General features: G+C 39.0%; 1 pseudogene; it reads left to right on the top strand.

Moving 5' to 3' along the window:
* Nucleotides 1-1,882: 1,882 nt before the first annotated feature.
* LOC105741474 lies at nt 1,883-3,959 on the top strand (annotated as a pseudogene).
* Nucleotides 3,960-6,633: the final 2,674 nt, after the last annotated feature.

Below are 6,633 nucleotides of genomic sequence, written 5' to 3'. Positions count from 1 at the left end.
TGCTAAGCTTGTTCTAAGTAGGTTCTTTAGACCACTGAGCCATCTCCCCAGCCCCTCAGAGATCATTTCTGATTTCCCCATCTAATAATAGTCTCGGTCTTCATACCACAATCTTTCTATCATAACTTCTTCCATGCTGTTTTTTGAGGGAAAAATGTTAAGATCACATCAAATTCATGAGGTTTGAACTCTTTCTTATATTATTCTTTTCCTCAGAAGTTAAAGCAGGTAGTTCTCAATTCATTTCAATTGACTAATTATACAAGATAAGTTAGTGAAAACACAGTGATGGAATCACAGGAAATTCAGATTTTTAATACTTTATTTCAAACTCCTACTGTTGAATATATTTTATTGACCACCCTAAGTCAATCTTCTACCATATTACCTATGTTTTTACCAGGATTCTCTATATTTCTGTGGTACAATATACTTACTGGGTATTGCCCTCATTAGTAATATCTCTCTGAATATTGCATCATTCTTCTTTGTCATGGATTTTGCATTGCATTTTCCATTGTATTCTTGACGTCATCATTTGGACTTTTTTCCTAACCTTGGTCCAATTTCATCACTATAAAAACTCAGTGAAGTGGGATGACTTCTAAAGAAAAATTTATTTTGGGTAATGATTGGGCAGAAGCTTTTGCTGTGTCATAAACTGAAATCACAGCACAGTGGGACTGCATGCAAAGTACCATATTCTATAGGGAAGAAGCAAGAGATGTTAGTTGTGGGACAGTTTCACTCTTTTTGAACAACTTACTCTTCTGGGAAATAAGAGAATCCCTGAGAACTACTTTAATCCTTTCCAAGCATGGTTCTCCTAATAGTTCTTAAATGCCCTGCCATCTCAACATCACTGCAGTGAAGATCAAACTTCTGTAACATGAATCTTTGCCATGTACACCCAAGCCATGGTCAAACCATAGCACTACCTATTGATCACTCTCATCAATGGTAACACATTACCATTATGCAAACTCAACCTAACAGCTAAGAGGATAAGCCATCAGAGGCTCTGCCGTCTATTTCAGTTATCTACCATTAATCCAATTTCCTTCAAAGCAAAATATTTTCTGCAAAATTCATCCACATTTGCAAAAGAATCACATGAATTTCACTTAAATGTTCAGATAGATGTCACTGGCAACATTCCAGTTGCTAAGTCAATAATTTTTGTAATTATCTTTGAGAATCTGGCATTTCTCTTATAAGCTTTAGCATTTTGGTGACAATTATAAGGCCCTACATTCTCAGAATATTTTAATCTCTGATATTAACATTCCTTTCATTAATAATTCTGGACCCAACATGGAGCCAAGGGAGATTTGGACAAGAAGTATGAATGAGGCTCTTCCACCAACTATCTCACCCCAAATAAAGCCTGGGAGAAGCTGCAGCTGAGCCTGGCAGCCTTTAGGTGGCCATGTGTTCTGAACAGTATTTATCCTCATGAGCCCAGACATAAGAAGGAAGTTAGTAAGTGTCCACACAAACCCAAACCTTTTATCTCATGAAAGGTATCAAGTTGCTTCTCCATAAACCCACTGCCAACAAATTCCAGGAATGCAAAGTATTTGTTTGGAAGTTCCAGAGACCTATGAGAAAACCAAATGGATCACTGTGGAGGTCTCCAGGGCAATAAGTCCAACTACAAACTTGGCCATCATCAAGGATCAGTATCCCATGCTCATCAGTGCTGTGTGGGGTCTGCAGACATAGAACTGGGTAGATCTCCATTGCTGAGAAGTAAACAGAGAATAGAAAAAATGGTCTGAGGACATCACAAGAAGCAGCAAATTTCCACCCTTTGCAGCCTAAAAACTACAGAACAGAAAAACCACTTTGAGGAAAAAGTCACATTGCTCCATGTCCTGGAATGGCCTATGCTGCACCAGGTTCCAGAATGGCACAGGTATAGAGAATTTGGTTCTCAGAATCAGATTCACAGTACCAAGTAACCCAGGCACTCAAGCCTTACATCGAAGAAAGAGGAAAGCCTGGCTACTTCTCAGGATGGTAGAGGACCTTCGCATCTCACATGGTGCTGGTATTAGGTGCGTGGATAATGCAAGAGCTCTGAGGCTAAAAGGCTTTTACCTCAATTTCAAAAGGATTGGGAGGCCAGGCAGTGTGTAGTGTTGGAAAGTGTGAGTTTGAAGCTGAAAGTTGAGTGGTGACTGAAAAGTTTATAAAATCTGAGAATACAGATTGTTTAAAGAAAGCTGCAAGAGGAAGCAAAGCAGGTCCAAGAGAGAAATCGTGAGAGCTGCAAGCATCAAAAGTGCCACACAAGGTCTTTGGAGTTCACAATTTATCACAGATTTCCTTGGATGTTCTCATGGAACTATAGGACTTAATGTTTTCCCTGCTGGATTTTGGACTTCCTTTTGTCCCACTGCTTTGTATCCCCTTTTTGTACAATTTTGAATGGTACTATTTTTCTTGCACAACTGCATGTTGAATGTGTTTAACTTTTGTATGTACAGGGCCTCACAGCAGAGTTTGCTTTTCATCTTGGAGGCAACTTGGCACTTGTGCATTTTAGCAATGCTGAAACTGTTAAGACCTAGGCTACTCTCAGAGACAGACTCAAATGCTTTTTACGTAAAGTGATGTACATCAGCCTTTCAGGGTCCAGGTAAAATATTACAGTTTGTGTCTAGATGCCCCCCAAAACCTCATGCTGCATGGAGTGAGCATCTAGAGTTTGTGATTGATTCACAGCACTGGGACTATGAGTGTACCCCTGCCTTGGAGCAGGTACCCTGCATACACTATAAGAGAAGGAAAGAGGTGTGTTCTCTCTCTGCTCCTCCCTTGTGCCATGGTTGATCTAGCTGTTTTTCACCACCATGCGTTTTTGCCATCTGCCATATGACTCTGCCTTGGAGCCAGCCAAGTATAGACTGAAACCTCCACAAACTTTGCTCTAAATAAACTCTTTCTTCACTTATTTTGGGTGTTGGGTGATTTGTCCCAGAATTGAGACAAAAATAACAAGGTCGTGTCCACTTTCATTTAGTTCTACACCTCCTGTTGTGTTTTGTCAGATTCCACCTCTTCCATCTCTCAGTCTTCCTTGCTGTCCGCAGCTCAAGAGTCAGGCCCAGCAGAGAGGAGGGCACATGGAATTCCAAGAACCCCATGGAAAAAATTGGCAGCCCTCAATGCCAGCATGGCCCTGCAGCAGTGCCTACTGTGGAGAAGGAGGCTGAGCCCATGAGTGTCCTGCTGATGGGGCACAAGAAAAGCACAAGAAAGTCTTTGAGGGGCTGGATTTCTTCCTGAACTGCAAGGTGCCCCAAGAGACACTTCTTCATCAGAGTTCTTGGGATGGGGACATGTTCAGGGACAGACCTTTACTGGGGTCCCCTATGATGTCACAGAGTTGGGTATCATGCATCAGATTGCTGACCACACTGGACAGTAAACAGCATCCTTGCTTGGTACTACCTGCAGCCCCAGTGGAAGTTTGAAAATATTACTGCTGGCTTCTCCTCTCTATGGCATAGTATTCCTGGGGTGTGGCTGCCCCCGCATCTCTCACCCTTCCTGTCTTTCAAGCAAGAAGATTACATTCTACTGGAGAAGCTGAAGCTGTTGGCTGTCCGGTGGGGACAGGACCTGGGAAACTTGAAAGAGTCAGAAAAGGAGGAAAGAGATAATCAAGGTGATGGTATACGGGAGAAAGAGGAGCAGGAGGAGGAAGGGGAGGACGCCTAGCAGTCCTGGAGAGCAGAAGACAGGACAGAGGAGAAGAAACTTAGGGGATGGAAGCCCCTGTGACCCTGGAGTTCAATCAGCTGCTGGTCCAGGAGGAGCAAAGTGGGGATAAGCACCTGGCCACCATGATGAAGAAGCAGGAGAAGCGCCCTTACCAAAAATCATGTTGGGCAAGGAGCACAAAGGGAAGAAGCCAACAAACCAGTACAGAAACAGAAAATTCATGGTGAGGTTCTGAGGCATTAGTAGGCGAAGAAGTCAATGGCTCCACTTGCACCTCTGAGCAGCTGGGCAGGCTGAGACAGACCAGTGGACCTAAGTTTCACAGAACAGATGCTTCTATTCTCTTCAGCTTTCTCCACCCCACCCACTGGCCCTGGCACCATCCTGCTCTCTGGTTGGGTGTGTGGGCTGCTCAGGCTCCTGAAGACAGCACTCCCTGCTGGGAGGCTGGGTAGAGAAGAGGCCCCAGCATCCTCAGGAGTCAGTGAGGTGGGGAGCAGGTGCCTGACAGACCCCTCACTTGTGCCACCCTTTACCATGGCTTTCTGTGGCCCCACCCACATGACAGGACCTGTGATTTTCAGGGTGTTGTGATGGGATGAGGGTAGGGAAGCTTTTGTTAGTAAGTGGTTGGACTTTTGCCACCAGAAAGTTAATAGTGGATACACATATTTGCCTGCCAGTCTGGGGCACTGAATGCCTAATAAATTACTCTAAATTCATTCAAAAACCATTGTGTCATATCATAATCTGTTTTCTCTTATTGCATCACAATAAATGACATCATCATTTACCTAGTATTTTAAGCAAAAAACTAATAATGCATCCTAATTTCATTATGTGATTAACAAACAAATGAATCCATTAAAAAAATCTATGTCCTTTCTCCTTAATACAGCCTAGTATCTTCCCAGTTATTACATATAAATCCACCACTCTCTGATATGTATGCAATCTGTACTCCACACCATATCAAGAATATTTGCATCCATGCATTCAAACAACTGCACATTAAGTACACACAAAAAAAACCAAACCACAGCATTTGTTCTGAACATGTGAAGACATTTTCTGTTGTCATTCTCTAAAGAACAAGAGCCAAACTCCAATGAGAGTCAGACTGGAGAACAAAAAGTTGCCAATATAACATCTCAAAAACACCATAAGGAAAAAGGAAAAAAAAATTTAAATTTCCTCACAAGATTATCTGCTCCATCTGTAATTGCCCTCTAGTTCATTCTGATAAAAATGTCAATATTCTTGTCTTCAACTGACATTCATAGATCTATACACATATGAAAGGCCAACCAGGGCCAGATATTTCTGTTTCTTTTTAAAGGATATGAACATATTTTTTAAGAGATTGAATTTTAAAAATAGATTGAGACACTTCAACATGAGGAAATGCCTTAACCTTATAGTAAAATTTTACCTTTTATTTGGAGAACATTTATTATTACAGCCCCATGTCAACATTCAAAGGAATTTAAAATAAAATCTGTTCCAGATGCAGGACAATTCAGAAGTAGAGACCTCAGCAAATCAGATGATAAGATAACAGATCAAGTTGCCAAATGAATCACCTACGACATGCTGTGCTTAAAATTCTGAGTAAGACAAGGAAAAATATTAGGCAGGGAAACAATATATCAAATATGATAACAACTTAATGCAAAGATTAATCAAAACTTATTACAGGGAAATGTCAAAAAATTGCCAAGGTTACATAAGATTCAGTTTTTAAAATGATAAAATATATGGTATGCAAAAAATGTGTTCATGTTATAATTAATTTTCTGTTATGAAGGAGCCAAACAAATAAATTTGCAATAAACAAGAAATGCTGTAAGAATTATCCAAAGTCTATTTCTTGGAATTAAGAATCAGAATATGAATTTAGAGAAAGGGAATTCTTTAAATTTTTAAAAAGGAGTACAAATTGCAAATTAAAACAGGAAAAATTAAATATAAGATTTTCACTTAATAAAATAATATGAATTTCACAGCATTTGTTCTAATGTATAGTGTTGTCTTCCAACCAGTTATTCATATTGCCAGATATATGCATGCAAAATTGGAAGAATAAAAACAAAGAAATGTTTAATTAATTAAGAGAAAAAGTACAAACAATTGAGAAAAGGAGATGAAACAAATTAAAACATTAGCTGCTTTTTCCTATACAACAGCAAAAATGTACAGTACAGTTGTCAAAAACAGGAATATTTTCATTGAAGTATCATGTTGCAGATGTAAAATCTGGCCTCGTGCAGGTACAGTTCTTGTTGTTCAGTTTGATTTTAGGTTACTACTGTACAAGTAATCATTAGAACAGATGAAAATCTGAACAAAGATCTTTTTTTACAGTTTTCACAAATATTATTTTAATGAAGCTGGCATGCATGTCCATTTAATGCCCATATCCCAGGCCAAAAAGTACAAACAAAATCAAAAGGAGCAGTTGAACAGAGATTCATAAAAAAGTTTAAGATTTATCAAGTTGAATTCACTTCAGTGTGATAGTGAACTGTGAAAAATGTAACATAAAATCTCAATTGAAAATTTAAGAAAATTTCTTTAATATATCTAGTTTCAGTTACTACAAATTAAAACTTCACCTACAATTATATATTACCTAAATTTAATAAAATACACTTTTAAAATTCTGAGTAGTGGTAAGAAAAACTTTTAGGGCCGGGGAGATAGTTCAATGGAATAAGTGCTTGCCTAGCAAGCATAAGGTCCTATGAACCAAATGATGACTCAGATATATCAAGATATAAAAAGAGGAATTAAAATCTTAAACTAAAAGAAATCAATGTAAGTTAGTCAAATCCATATATTCCTAATGAAATGTATCAAAATATGTTTTTATTCGATATCCCCAACATTTATCATTCTATT

Source organism: Octodon degus, unplaced genomic scaffold, assembly GCF_000260255.1.
Source record: "Octodon degus isolate 3935 unplaced genomic scaffold, OctDeg1.0 scaffold00013, whole genome shotgun sequence".
In the NCBI taxonomy this organism is placed as follows: domain Eukaryota; kingdom Metazoa; phylum Chordata; class Mammalia; order Rodentia; family Octodontidae; genus Octodon; species Octodon degus.
This window is presented reverse-complemented; position numbering and strand designations above follow the sequence as displayed.